Here is a 15,485-nt window from a genome sequence, read left to right on the forward strand (position 1 = left end):
CCAGCTCACCTCCACCATCCTCTTCCCTCTGTCCTGGGCCACCTGCAGTGGGGCAGGCCGGCAGACTGAGGCTTCCAGCTGAAAGATCAGGGAGCTGGGATCAAGGGGTTCCCCTGCCCACGGAGGTGAGCTGGCTGGGCTCTGCGCCCTGGCCTCCCTGGCAGCGGCTGGCGACGCGGCCCTGCCCTGGCAGGAGTTGAGCTTGGCTGTGGCTCCAGCCCATGGGAGGGGGAGGGGAAGGGTGGAGGGTGAAGGGAGGGCCGGAGGGAGGCGGGGCTGAGCCTGGAAAGCCTGAGCCATGGGGCCCACAACTGTCCCAGCGGAGGGAGGGGCTGGGCAGGGACACAGGAACAGGGGACCCAACCACAGCCCCTGCTTCGGCAGGGTCAGTCTCCCACCACACACGCACACCCCCATCTCACTCCCTATGCCAGGCCAGGTGCCAGGGGCCAGGGAAACAGTGGCTCAGCTTGGGGCTGGGTGCCCGAGAGTGGCTGGCGGGGCAGCCAGGTGTGAAACACTGGCTGGGGCTGTGGTGCAGGACACAGAGACGGGGGATGAGTGGCCTCTTTGACGGGAGGGTGGCTGGAGATCCGGGGCTTGCTGTGTCCCCCTCTCCCTGCACACCCAGGCTGCGATGCCAGCAAGAGCCCCAGAGGGTGCAACGAAGGGGGCCCCTGCTGCTCTGCCCCACTCACCTATCGGGATGAACCCGAGACTTGCGGCCTCACCAGGGGAGATCATGGTAAACAGCCGCCACCCCCACGCCACGGAAATACCTAGGCGTGAGAGTGGGGCTGGATGGCGGGAATGTGGAGAGGGAAAGGTGGGGACGGCTGGGGCTCCTGTGTCGCTATGCTGGCTGTCTTGCCAGGATGTAAGTAACCTTTCTGAAAATAAGTGGCCCAACTTTCCAGAGAACTTCCTCTGGGCCAGGTCCTGCTCTCAGCATCGACACACATTAAGTCATTTTAGCTCACCACTGCCCTAAATGGGCAGGTACTTTATCAGGCCCATTTTACAACAGAGGAACCTGAAGCCTGGAGAGGCTGAGTGACGTGCCCAAGTGGGCCGTCTGTCCCAGAATCCCTATCGCAGAACAGGAGAAAAGGACGCTCAGAGAAAGGGAATCTAGAAGGGGTAGTGCAGGCCCACCCCACCTCTGCCTCACACCTTCTCCCCGCTTCAGATCTCACTTTCTCTGAGAAGCCTTCCTTGGTCCGGGGCACAGCTCCTGGCACGAAATCTGTTTCTTTCTGTCTCCCCTGTGGGGGGCAGGGGCGGGGGCTGCCCAGTTCATCCCTTTACTGCGGCCCCTCCTGCAGGAAGCCTTCCCTGACACCCCGGGCTCCATCCCTGCGCTGACCCTCAGGCTGTCACCGTCCCTGACCTGTGTCCCCCATTGGTTCACACATCTGCCCCACTCCTGGCACATACCAGGCAAGCCTGTCGGAGGCCCTGGCAATTCAGCAGTGAACAAACCCGACAAAACTCCCTGCCCTGGGGGTGGACAGAAGAGTAGGACTGCTCCCTGACTTGGGTGGGGGGTGGGGGGTCACGTGAGCAGCAGCAATGATCAGATTCAAGCAGGGTCCTGGGCCCTGGGCGGGTACTCGGCTGACGGGGAGCCCAGGGAGAACAGTGAGTGAGCAGGTGGACCGGGCGGCAGGTGGACAGAGGTGCCTGGGTCCTTCCCACTCCCCTGCTCCGGCACCCTACCACGGCTTCTGCCCCAGACCGACTCCTCCAGGACTTTACCACGGGGACCAGGAGGACTGACTGGCTCCAAGGGCCTGGAAATCCCATCTACCCCCTTCTGTCTGCCACCTGCTCACTAAGCCAGGGGCTCCCAGCCAGGCCTGGGGCCACGGCAGGGCAGGTCTGGCCCCTCCCGCTCCCCCCCATGCCCCAGATCCCAGGCCACCCCCTCCCCCATCAGGGTGGAGCACCTGTCAGGCAGCTACCCAGAGAAGAGCCAAATGGGGCGGGCTCCCCAAACCGGACCGGCTGGTTTGGGCTCTGGTGAGGGAGGCGGTCAGGACTGGGCAGTTCTGACCAGCCAGGGAAACTAGGTCCCAAGGGAAGGGACCGGGGAGGGCGGAGGAAGGAGGGAGCACCCCTCCTCCAGGAGGAAGTCTCACTGGAAACAAGGGATCCTCCTGGGACAGGCCTCAGGGGCAAGGAGAGGTCGGTTCAAGAGCCTCTCACACCGGAACAGATCTTCATTACCAAACTTTATAAACACACCCCAAGCCAGAGACTAAACCAATGAACCCCCATAAAATCCATCGTTCGGATTCTCAACTATTAACATTCTGCCACATTTAGGCTTCATCTATCCCCTCCCTTTCCTTTCCTTCTCTCCGTCTCAGTCTCTGTCCCTTTATAATATGGAACATAGTTCAAAAGCCAATGGCACCAAAGGGAAAACAGGGACAGAACGATGCCCTCCTGCCCTGCCCCACCCCAGCTCAGCCCTGGAGCCACCTCTACTGGAGTTTCTTTGTTTTCTTTCTGAGAGAGCCTATGCACACGTGTGTGTGCACGCACGCGCACACAGAGACGCTTACGCACTTTTAAAACAGCCAGAAATGGCAGCGCACCACACGTACGATGCTTTTGCCGACAGCATTCCTCGGCCCCTCTGCGCCGTTGGCACCAGGAGGAATTTGGCAGGATCCAGTCGAGGTGAAGACACACTGGGGACCTGGCAAGTGCTCTCCCACGTCTACACCCAGGGACACACATGAGAAGGTTCACACAGCACAGTCTGAATCGGAGAGGACTAGGTACTGGAAACAACACAAATGCTCGTCTACAGGAGATGGATGATGAACTGTGATCTACTAGCTCTGTGGAATAGTACACAACAGTGAGAATGAATGACCCACAGCTACATTGGATGGACATCAAAAACAATATTAAACAGAAGAAGCAAAGCAAAAACCGATACATCCTAGGACTTTGTTCAGAAATAGTTTAAAACCAGACAAAATGAAATATGCTCTTTAGGGAAGCATACAGAGGAGAGCAAAACCAAAGAGAAAAGCAAGGCAGCGACTGCCTCAAAAATCAGGGGAGAAGCTGCCTCCGGGGGGCAAGAGGGCTTGGGACGGGCTTCTGGGGGGCTGGAACCATCTGTGTCTTCAAATGGAGGTGGGGGTTACGTGGGTTTTCCCTTTAAAGTAACTGGTCATACTATACATTTATGCCTTAGGTAGGCTAATAATTTAAAATTAGGATTTTAAATAAAAAAATATATATATGTCTAGTGATCTTTCCATGCTTCCATCTCTGCAAAGCACAGCCTTGTTGCTTTAGCAGCTGTGTGGAAGGGCCACGATGTCTTGAGCCAGTCCCCATGGGGCCAGGTCAGTGGTTTCCAGGCATTTGCTTTTACAAACGGTGCAGCAATGATAACCATGTGCAGATGTCATTTCACAGGTGTGCCAGCATGTCTGTGGGCCAAATGCCTACAAGTGGGATTGCCGGGCAAAGCTCAGCACTGCCAAGTTGCCCATTCTCAGCCCCTCCCTCGGCCTCATGCCCAGGGTGTTCTCAAACTCTCCCATCTTCCTCAGTCAGACAGGTGAAGTCTGGCCCCTCTCGGCCTAGTTTTCATTTGCGTTTTTGTACTTAGTAATTGTGCATCCTTTCATATTTATAAAAGCACCACAATTCCTTTTCTGCTAAGTGTCTCTTCAAAGCCTTTGCCTCCTGCATGCTGCGCGGCGTGGCCAAAAAAAAAAAAGTTTTATTTTGGAACTTTCTGGGTCCGTGCTTCCAGTGCAGGGGGCGCGCGCGGGTCTGATCCCTGGTTGGGGAGATCGCACATGCCATGTGGTATGGCCGAAAAAAAAAAAAAGGCTTCGCCTGTTTTTCTGCAAGGGTCAGGGAGACCTCTGTAAACCCACCCCAGCTATCCCCACGTCTCCAGCCTCATCTCCCCACCACCACCCCCAACCATGGGCTCCTTCCCACATTCATGGAGTTTGTCAATAGAAATCCAATGTGCATGCACCAAGTCCAGTCCCAGCTGGTGTGACGGTGCAGCATGGCCCCTGCCCGCTGGGGCCTGCAGTCCAGCATCGCCTGATGAAGTGTGAAATTCCAGCAGAGACGGGTGGCTGGAGGGCTGAGAGTGTGGGGGAGCCAGGCTGGATCAGGGCAGGAGCCGGGCCTCCAGGGAGGCGGGGGAGCAGAGGCAGGCGCTGAGGACGGGCTGGTATTTGGGAGATGTAACTCTGGCTGCCTTGTCTGTGGAGGATGGGATCAAGGGGGCCTGAGAGGGTGTGCGGACAAGTGATGAGATGGAAGCAGTGTTCCAGGAGACTGATGAAAGCAGCCGGTATGGCTGGACACGGAGAGAGGGGCACAGACCAGAGCTATGTCTGCCCCCAAAAAAGCAACGCTTGTTGATGAGTCAGATACGGGGGGCTGAGGGCAAGGCAGGTGTCAAGGGTGACTTTCAAAGTAGGTAAGTCCTGGTGCCATCTTCTACAAAAGGGAGTGCGAGAGGGGCTCCAAAAATGCCAGGCCCAGGCCCTAGAAGAACTCAATTGTGGAAAAGGTGAACAAAATGGGAAGACTCACTTTCCCCAGTAGTTTGTTTCCCCGATAGTTTAAGACCAGCTGTACAGACACAGTAATCAAGACAGTGGGGATAAACACAGTAATCAAGACAGTGGGGATAAACACAGAGCCCGGTGAACGGAATGGAGAACCCAGAGACAGACCCTTACAAATACAGCCAACTGGTTTTTTTTTTTTTTTTTTTTTTTTTTTTTTGCGGTACGCGGGCCTCTCACCGCTGTGGCCTCTCCCGTTGCGGAGCACAGGCTCCGGACGCGCAGGCCCAGCGGCCATGGCCCACGGGCCCAGCCGCTCCGCGGCATGTGGGATCCTCCGGGACCGGGGCACGAACCCGTGTCCCCTGCGTCGGCAGGTGGACCCTCAACCACTGCGCTACCAGGGAAGCCCCCAACTGGTTTTTAAAACATTGATTTTCACTGTGGTAAAATATACATAATATTTATCTTTTAACCATTTGTAAAGTGTACACTTCAGTGGCATCAGATACATTCACAATGTTGTGGAACACCTTCAAGGCCTATGCCTCAAACTTCTTCATTATCCCCAAAAAAGATCCTGTACCCATTAAACAATAGCTCCCCACTCCCTCCTTCCCCCCAGCCTCAGGTAACCTCTATTCTACTTTCCTTCTCTATGAATCTGCCTACGCTAGTGGAATACGTAAGTGGAATCTCACAATATTTCTATGTCTGGCTTATTGCACTAAGCATGTTTCCAAGGTCCACCCACCCTGTAGCATAAATTAAAACTTCATTCCTTTTTATGGCTGAATAACATTCCCTTGTGTGTATGCACCAAATTTTGTTTATTCATTCATCTGTTGATAGACACTTGGATCGTTTCCACTTTTTAGGTATTGTTAATAATGCATCTATGAACATTAAAGTATACAAATATCTGTTCAAGTCTCTGCTTTCAATTCTTTTGGATGTGTACCTAGCGGTCGAATTGCTGGGTCATATGGTAGTTCTGTATTTAACCTTTTGAGAAACCACCAAACTGTTTCCCACGGCAGCCTCACCATTTTACATCCCCACCAGCAATCCACAAGGGCTCCAATTTCTCTGCATCCTCACCGATACATGTTATTTTCCTTTCTTCTCTTGATAATAGCCATCCTGGTAGGCGTGAAGTGGTATCTCACTGTGGTAACTGATTTTTGACAAAAAGCATAAGCAATTCAACGGAGGAAAGACAGCATTTTCAACAAATGGTACAGGAACAGTCAGACATCCCTATGCTGGAAAACGAACCTTCATCTAAACCTCACACTTGCACAAACCTACATTCATAATGGATCACAGGCTCAAATATAAAATGTGAAACTATAAAACTTTTAGAAAACAAACAAATCGTCAGGATCTAGGGCTAAGCACAGAGTTCTCAGACTTGATACCAAAAGCATGACCTGTAAAAGGAAAAATTAATAAAGCAGACCTCATCAAAATTAAAAACTTCTGCTCTGCAAAAGTCCATGTGAAGAGGATAAAAAGCCACAGATTGGGAGAAAATATCTGCAAGCCACATATCTGACAAGTGATTAATATCTAGAAGTGATAAAGAACTCTCAATACTCAACAGTAAAAAAAAACCCCAAAGAATCCAATTAGAAAATGGGCAGGAGACATGAGACATTTCACCAAAGGGGATACACAGATGGCAGATAAGCTCATGAAAGGATGTTCAACATCATTAGCCATCAGAGAAATGCAAATGAAAGCCACAATGAGTCATCATTACATGCCTATTAGAACAGCCAAAATAAAAAATAGTGATAACACCAAATGCTGGTGAGGACACAGAAAAACTGATCACTCATATACTGCTGGTGGGAATGCAGCGTGGAACAGTCATTCTGGAAAACAGCCTGGCAGTTTCTTTAAACATGCATCTACCTTACTTTCCAGCAGTTGCACTTACGGGTATTTGTCCCAGAAAACCGAAAATTTACATTCACACAGAAACCTGTATGAGACTGTTTATAGCAGCTTTGTTTCTAATAGCCCCAAACTGGAAACAACCCAGATGTCCCTCAATGGGTGAATGGTTCAATAAACTATGGCACATCCACTGCTGAGCAAGAAAAAGGAATGAACTATTGACACAGGCAACAACCTGGATGAATCTCCAGAGAGCTACGCTGAGTGAAAAAAAGCCAGCACCAAAAGGTGACGTACAGTATGATCCCATTTACATAACGTTGAAATGACAGAATAATAAGAATGGGGAACAGATAGATGAGTGGTTGCCAGGAGTCAGGGACAGGCCAGGGAGGGGATGTGGCTATAAAAAGGCATCAGGGGGGATCCTTGTGATGGAATGTTCTATATCTTGACGGTATCTGTGTCAATATCCTGGTTGTGGTCTTGTACTAACCATAATTTTGCAAGATGTTATTATTGGGGGAACTGGGTAAAGGGTACAGGGGCTCTCTCTGTGTTATTTCTTACATGTCCAAGTTAATCTACAACGATCTCACAATAAAAAGCTTAATTAAAAATATTAATAATTTAAAAAAATATTAATAATTTACTGAAAATGCCAGACCCTTTCCCACCTTAGAAGATGCTATTCATTCTCCTTGGAACGCACAGCTTTCCATACACTAACTCCTACTCCTTTTACAGCCCTCAGCACAGATGTCTCCTCCTCCAGGAAGCCTTCCCTGATTTCCTAGGGTGGAGCCAGGGCTTGCTTCAAGTTCTCGGGGCCTCCTCCACCAAAGCCATGACCCTCGGGCCTGTGCTTTCCTCAGGGTCACTCTGGGCTGTCACTGCTTAGTGCTGTGTCTGTCTCCCATCACCGGACATGAGGGCAGGGCCTCGGGCAGACAGGTCACCATCCTGTCCCAGGCATCAGCCAGCACAGGGCTGGACTCAGAGGAGGCACACAGTGAAAGAGTGAGGGACGATAATGACAATAATACTCTCAGCTAACACTTGTTAAGAGGTTTCTATGTGCTAGCTCTCTTTTGAGTGCTTTACATGGATAAAATAACCTTTATAACAATCTCATTTTACAAATGGGGAAAGTGAGGCCGAGGGGGGCTGGAGGGGAGCCACGAGCCCAAGGTCACCCAGCTAGTAGGTGGCGGAGCTGGGTAGCAAACCCAGGCCTTCAGATCCAGAGCCTTTGATAGTCATCTCCACCCCACAGGGCTTCTCCATGAAAGGCTGGATGAGACCGGCTAACAGGGGAAGCAGAGGGGCAGAGGAGGCAGGGGAAGAGAAGAGACCCTCCCTGCACCCAGCCCCCAATCCATTCCCACGTGGCGGGGGGTGTCTCACCCTTCTCCAGGGAAGGCCCCTCCGTGGAAGTGACAGATCTGGGATGGTACCAGAACCCCCTTCACACCTTACAGGTGTCAGGGAAGGCCCCTTACAGGTCATGGGCCTACAGCTGAATCCCAATTGTCAACCTGGGAAGCTGGCAGCGCCCTCTCCGGACAGGGACTACCCACCTTCATTTGAGGCAGAGGTGTCACACCCAGCTGGAGCAGGGGGTGGCAAGCCGAGAGGCGCCCCAGAGCGCCCTCCTGCGGCTCCACCGGGGCAGGGATGCTTTCATCTGGCTATGGGGAGAGGCTTCCATCTGACCCGTGCTGGGGAGCATGGGACCTCACTTACCCACCCTATTGAGAGCAAGCTGCAGCTGAGTGCTGGCGGTCTGGAACCATTTACATACAGTGTTAAAACCCGCAGAACAATATGGGATACTATTTATGGAAGCAACAAGGAAGCACAGTGAGTACCTGCGGGAGGGGACCCAGGGGACTTTAACCATGGCAAGCGTTTTTTCTCTCTTAGTTGGGCAACAGGCCCAAGGGAGTCCATCAGGTGATTCTCTGATCTCTTGAGGGCAACTGTAATCTTTCATGATTCACAAACGAATAGGCAACAATTAAAAGGCAGAAAAGAGGGCTGAATTTATTTGATAAACCTGGAAAGAGCACACGAAGGAGGGGGCTTCTAGGGTGCTGGCAACGCCTGTCTTCTTGATCTGGTGGTCGTTAGAAGGGCGTGTGCTTTATGATCATTCACTAGACTGAACAGGGAGGTCTCACGCAGTTTTCTGTACGCGTGTCATATTTTACACTCTAATGCAGGAAACACCAGCGGTAGCAATTCTGACAGCTGGAAGCTTCCTCCACACCTGCAGGTGTCCGCAGACAGTCTCTTTCGCTCTCTGTCCATCTCTCTCTCTCTCTCACACTCACACACTCCCAAGGCTGTAACTGCTGCCGCGATCAGAGCAGTAGCCCCCCTTGGCCCCTTGCAGCTCTTGGGCTGTCTCCTGCAAAGCAGACAAAGGCCTGGAAGCAGCTAGACTCAGCCTCAGCCCCAACACCCAGGTCTCTGCACATGCCCAGCACTCTGGTGTCCTGCGTGGATCACACTCCCCGTGGAGCCTTTCTGGCCACAGGGAAGTATCTATCCACGGCGTCCCTACCCTGGGGTGCCACAGCCGGTCACCCAGAGTGGAAGGAGTTAGTTAAGATTTGGTAGGGTCCCCATGGTGGGGACAGCCCTAGCTGCCTCACCTGTGCCCTGCGCTGGAGACAGAGGACACCAGCGAGGCCAGCTACAGAGCCTTACGTGCGCGCACCACGCTAGTGCAAGACAAGGCAGTGAGCAGGGTGCTGTGAACGCCTCCATGCTGCAGACGAGGAAAGTGGGGCTCAGAGAGGGGAGGTGCTGGCCCAAGGTCACACAGCATGTATTAGAGCCAGGATTGCATGGCAGGTGTGACCCAGGTCAGAGTCCACTCACTTAACCACGTTCTTATTCGGTCCCGCACTCAACAATTCTTTATTATGCACTCAGTATGTACCAGGCACTGGGGATACAGCAGTGAGTAAGATAGTCCCTCCTTCCCAGAGATGACATCCTAGTGAGTGAGACGGAGTTAAGACAACACACAAGTAAACAAAAAAGTCCGTCACAAGTGGGAGAGGGGACAGTGGGGGGAGGGGTGTCTCTGAGGGGGCGGCATTTGGGCAAGAGCAGGGGAGTGAGGGAGCCACGTGCGGATCCAGGGAAGAGTTTTCAGGGTGGAAGGAACCACAACTGCAAAGGCCCGAGGACTGAAGCCTGCCTGGCACATTCCAGAATGCCGGAGGAGGCTGGCCAAGGAGGCTGGCGTGGCAGGAAGGGAGGAAGGGTGGAAGGGGAGAGTGGCCCGGCTGAGGTCAAAGAGAGTCTACACTAAATGTGCAGAAGTGTCATGTCTACACTAAGTGTAGAAGAACTGCGGCTCCCGGCGCCCAGGCCTCTTGACCACAGCCCTCCAAGGGAGGTGTGGTCCCCCTACCAGCATCATGTTACAGAGGAGGAAGCCCGTGGGGGATGGGAAAGCTTCCCAGGGTGGCCCTGCTGGCCAAGGGCAGAACTGGGGCAGGAGTCCCTAAAGCTTAACCGCCAGGCCAGGCTGAAGGATGGGGGTGGGGCTGGGGGCCAGGGACGGCTCTCGGCTGGGCGCCTCTGGTCCCAGCAAAGCAGGAGCCCAAAGCTGTGCACTTATGACACTGGTTCACTGGAAGCCAGGGGCTCACACACAGCCCTTTGCTCCCAGGCCCTGGCCATTCTGGGAAGTCAGGCCTTTGGCTTCCTCCCGCTCCGCTCTGCTGTAGCTGGGTACCAGCCTTACTAGGAGTGACTTAAGAACTTTTTTTTCAATCCACTCACTTAAAAAAAAAACTTAATTAAATTTATTTAAAAATAGTCACTCAGACACAAATGTTGGCCGGATGTTCCCACAGAGCACCGCCTATGAAATAAGGGAACCTGAATCCAGCAGCGCCTCTAGGCCTAAGGCCCAATATACAGGAAGTACAGAGGACAGAGGAACATGTGAAATGACACCACAAAGATGCATCAGTGAGATCCAGAGTGTGGAAACTTCCAGAGGAGAGAGGACCAGGGTTGTTGACGGATCAATGACCCAATAAGCAAGCACAGGAAAGAGCCGCCTGGGGAAACCCTACAGACTACAGAAGCCTTAAGGGGCCTATCAACCGAACGCAAAGCAGACCCTGTCTGGATGCCAAGTCAAACAAACACATGAAAAAGGATGATAAGACAGCTGGGAAAATGTGAGGATATTAAGGAAGTACTGGTTCTTTTTCTCCTGTGACAATGGTATTGTGTGTGTGTGTATGTGTGTCTGTGTGTTTTAAGGATTCCTTATCTCTCATAGGCAAAAAAAATCTGAGATACTTATGGCTGAAGTCTATGATGTTTGAGAAGTGCTTGAAAAGAATCAGGGAGGTGGGGATGGGGTACAGATGAAAAAGCCTGGTGGTTACTGATAACTGCTGAAGCTGGGGACGGGGACGTGGGGAGGGCATCAGACCATTCTTCAGAGCATGTGTGGACACTTCCATTACACAAAGGTTTTAAATGTTTTGCAAAAGGAAATGTGACCTAGTCATAACAGTGAAGAATTATGGATCGCTCACCCCGTGAACCTTAATTACTAAATCCAAACACATATCCTGCCTCTAATAACTGTAACAGGAATCACGGCAACAGTAACCAGAATGACACAATGATGACAGCCCTGTGCTGAGTGTTACACACATGCTGACTCAATTCTCCCAGCTGCCCTGGGAGGCAACAAGAATCCTTCCCCTCTGGCTCCAAATGGGAACCGGTGCAGAGATACCCCCGGCTCAGGGCCCGGCCTCAGGTCACAGAGGAAGCTCTGTTGGGGGTGGGTGAGGCTGGCGGGGGAGCTGCATGCCCAGCCCTTGCTGGGATGGGGTCGGGGAGAGGAGGCCAGAGAGCCCTTGGTGAGTGGGGACACACAGGGGCACTGGACTCTTGGTCCCCTTCGTTCCCATCAAACAATAACGGCTCCTGCAATGCAATATTCACATATTAGCACAAACCTTTCCTGAAATTAAACCATGAGCCACCCCACGGGAGGCTGAAATGGTAACCAGCAACAGATGACAACACCAGATCTGGGGCCCACGGGATTTGTTAGGCTCCACCCCACTGGATGGTCCTCCCTGCAAGGTTGCAGAGCCAGCCCCAGTACCCCCGGCCCCTGACCATCAGTGGGATGGGTGCCCTGCCTCCCACCCTCTCGCACGCCAGGTGCCAGGAGGAGCAAGGGAGGCTGGAGTGTGTGTGGCGGGGGGAGCCTGTGGAAGGAGGGAAGCCCTCCTTCCTGTTCTTGTCCTGGGTCTGTAGAAACCATCTCCCCTCTGTGGCTTCAGCAGGATCCTGGCTCTAAACAGGGAAGCTAAGGAAGCCTCTTCAGGGGAGGAGGGAAGCAGAAATTGAGGGAAAGAGGGAGAGAGATAGGAGGCAGAGACACAGGTAGAGAAAGACAGGAGCGGGGCGGGGACAGAGAGATAGCTGCTCAGACAGAGGTCTGGAGGGCCCAGGGATGGGAAGACAGGACAGCGACAGAGGCTGCACCACCAGGCACGGACGCCTTCTTTGGGCCTCAGCTCTCTTGTCAGTAACATGGGAATAATAATCATATCTTCCTACAGTGTGCTTATGGAGGTGACATGACTTAATCACGCCATGTCAGAAACCCAGGAAAGTGCCCAAACCCAGGAAATCGCAAAAGCTAATATATGTTTCCTATCATTCTGTAAGCCAGTGGCTCTCATCTCGGTTCAGAATTGCACTAGAGTCACCCAGGGAGCTTGAAAAAACCTCACAAAACCCAATGCTCAGGCCTCACAGCCAGAGATTCGGATTCAAATGGTCTGACCTTGGACCCCCGCATGGATGCCTGCACCAGGTAACCCTAATGTGTGGCCAGAGGTGAGCACGGGATTAGGGGTGGGGGGCCTGGACACACAGTCCCAGGCCTGCGTCCTCGAGGGGTGGTGTAAAGTGAGACAGACTGATGGGGGTGTAGGCCTCAGGGGCTGAAAGGGAAAGGGCGGGGCAGGGTGAGTGCCCAGGAGGCCCCCCTCTCTGCCTGCCCACCCTCCCCCACCGTAGCCACTGGGAGTCTGGGGCCTGCTGAAGAATGCAAGGAATGAAGCCAGGCCTGGCACGGCCATCTCCAGGTCCCCGCCCCTTTCACAAACTCCCAAGAGCCCTTCCCTGGTCAGGTCACTGGCCAGATTGCCAACCACCGCCCCCGGGAAGGCCTCAGCAATCACTCAGTCCTCCGGGCCTGAAGCCCGCGCCCAGCCCTCTCCTCAGAGCGCCCATCCTGAACCCCTTCTCCTCTTGGGTCCTCCACAATCCCAATGCTGGACCACAGGGCGCAGCCCAGGAGTGAAGTGCTTCTCAGTGGTGGAGGGAGTGACACTGACAGCCAGCCTGGGGCTGGCAGAGTTTATCACCTGCTCTGGAGGCAGGAGTGGCCTGAGAAGGCTTCCCAGAGGTGGTGACCTTTAGGCCAGGACCCAAAGAATAAATGAGGTGAGAGCACTAAAAAAAGGCCAGCGAGGCTGAAGTGCAGCCGGCAAGGGAGGGGGGCAGGGCCTTGCCGACCAGAGGCGGGACTAGGTCCCCCGCCACCCCAGCAGTGGGAACCATAGAAGGATTTTAAGCAGGGCAGGGACCCACTCTGACCTCACCGGCATCTGCTGCCCTCCACCCTGTTCTCTCCCAGGGACAGAGAACCGCAGCTGGCTTCCTGGGGGTGCCGGGGTATCCCCAGATCCTGCCATGGCTACGGGGTAAGGGCTGGGCCCTGGCTCCTTCCCGCCACGCTGTAAGGAGACCCCAGCGCTGCTGCTTCCTGCATCCCTGAGCCTGTTTCCCGATAATTAAACCGTAAGCTGGTTAGTCAAGGAAAACCTTTAATTAGCCCTTGAAATCATTCAGGAAAATTACAACCTCCTCTCTGGCACCCTGCCTGCCCTCTGCCAGGGCCCAGGGGCGGTGCCAGGGAGAAAGCAGGGAATGGGGGAGGTGGGCTCCTGCCTCTGCTGTGAGAGCCTCACCCAGCAAAGCCAAGCCCAGTGAACAAGGCGCCTCGTGGGAGAGGAGGCCACAGGCTCCCCCTGCCACAACACAAAGTGCCTTGGAATAAATCCAGCAGGCGATGGGCAAGGCCCAGGCTGGAAAAGTGTGATACTTTGCTGAAAGACATCAGAGAAGACATAAATAAATGGAGAGACAGACCACGTTCATGGACTGGGAGACTCAATGTCACGTCTGTGTGTGTGGCAAGATGCTTGTCTCATCTCTAAATGGAATTATGAAAAGTCAAATAGCCGAGACACTCGGGAAGAAGGACATGTGGAAGGGCTTGCTCTCCACACCAGCGAGACTTACTATCAACTACAGAAATTAGGACAGTGGGGTACTGACACAGGACTAGGCAAACTAAGCATGAGAAAGGAAGAAAGTACCCAGAAACAGGCCCACTTATACAGAGAGATAATTTATGACACAGGTGGCAGGGGAGAAACGCTGGTTTGTAAAAAATGGTACATGGATGACTGGGGATCCAGGTGGACAATGTGAAACTGGGTGCCTATCTCACACCACACATACACACTCCAATTCTAGCACAAAGGAAAACTAAACGTGAAAAGCAGAACTATAAAACTATAAAGGAAATGGGTGATAACTGACTGCATTAAAATTAAAGGCTTCTGTTCATCAAAAGACACAATAAATAAAGTGAATGGACTTCCCTGGTGGTCCAGTGGTTAAGAATCTGCCTTCCAATGCAGGGGACGTGGGTTCGATCCCTGGTCAGGGAACTAAGATCCCACACACTGCAGGACAACTAAGCCACAACTACTGAGCCCGTGGCCTCAACTAGAGAGCCCATGCGCCACAACTAGAGAGAAGCCTGAGTGCTGCAATGAAGAGCCCGTGTGCTGCAAGTAAGATCTGATGCAGCCAGATGAATAAATAAATAAATATTTTTTTAAAAAAGTGAAAAGACAGGCCATGGACTGAGAGAAGGCAGGAGTACCATCTAGGAAACACATGTTCTTGACCAGAATCTAGAATTTAACTCACAGAAATTCAAAACAAAAATGCAGACAGGGAATTCTCTGGCGGTCTAGTGGTTAAAAAAAAGTACATGGGGCTTCCCTGGTGGCGCAGTGGTTGAGAGTCTGCCTGCCGATGCAGGGGACACGGGTTCGTGCCCCGGTCTGGGAGGATCCCGCATGCCGCGGAGCGGCTGGGCCCGTGAGCCATGGCCGCTGGGCCTGCGCGTCCGGAGCCTGTCCTCCGCGACGGGGGGGGCCACGGCAGTGAGAGGCCCGCGTAACGAAAAAAAAAAAAAAAAAAAAAAAAAAAAAAAAAAAAGTACAGACAGCCAGAGGAAAAAGAGGCAAGTGACCCGAATGGGCCATTCATAGGAGGGGCGCTCCAGATGTTTGAGGAGCATGTGAGAAGCTGCTCCAACACCCCGAGGAGATACCACCACATCAGGTTAGCACCAGCCGGTAGGATGGACCCAGTACTCACTACTGGTGCCACCCTCACTGCCCTCATCTCTGAAATGGGTTGAATCCTTCCAGGAAGGACTGAGTAGAAACAGCGTGGGAGTTGTGTGCGGGCACTGGGCCTGGCACGTGCAAACCCGCGATTAGTTCTCCTTATTAATCAGCCTCAGGAATAAGGACGCCCCAGGCCCAAGGTCTTTTCAGGCCTTCTCCTGCCTCTGACCTGGGAGGTCGGGGGTGTGGCTAGAAGGCTAAGAGCCCAAGAGATAGGCTCCATCTGGGGAGCAACTGGGTCTGTTTATCTACCACAGTGTCCCCGGAGGCCACAAAGGGCCAGGCGCTCCAGAGTATTTGTTGGAAAAAAGGGTAATAAACCAATCACATGCATATTTCTATGCCAGGCACTAGGATACGTATGTTAGGAGCAGAACTTTACACATGCCCCAGGACACGCAGAGGAACCTCAGTTCTAGAGGAAGAAATTGAGACATGAAGAGGCCCG

General features: G+C 53.0%; 1 protein-coding gene across 3 annotated transcripts in view; it reads right to left on the minus strand.

The window, feature by feature from the left end:
- PAK4 (p21 (RAC1) activated kinase 4) overlaps positions 1-15,485 on the minus strand; it is a 46,671-nt gene that overhangs the window by 21,067 nt on the left and 10,119 nt on the right. The window contains exon 1 of one of the 3 annotated variants that reach the window (XM_032613896.1): positions 10-135. The exons of the other annotated variants lie outside the window; for them this stretch is intronic. The gene's annotated coding sequence lies outside the window, so the exon portion shown is untranslated. Of the gene's footprint in view, positions 1-9; positions 136-15,485 lie in introns of those variants that run through there. 3 annotated transcript variants of the gene reach the window in all.

This window comes from Phocoena sinus, chromosome 19 (genome assembly GCF_008692025.1).
Source record: "Phocoena sinus isolate mPhoSin1 chromosome 19, mPhoSin1.pri, whole genome shotgun sequence".
Classification (NCBI taxonomy): domain Eukaryota; kingdom Metazoa; phylum Chordata; class Mammalia; order Artiodactyla; family Phocoenidae; genus Phocoena; species Phocoena sinus.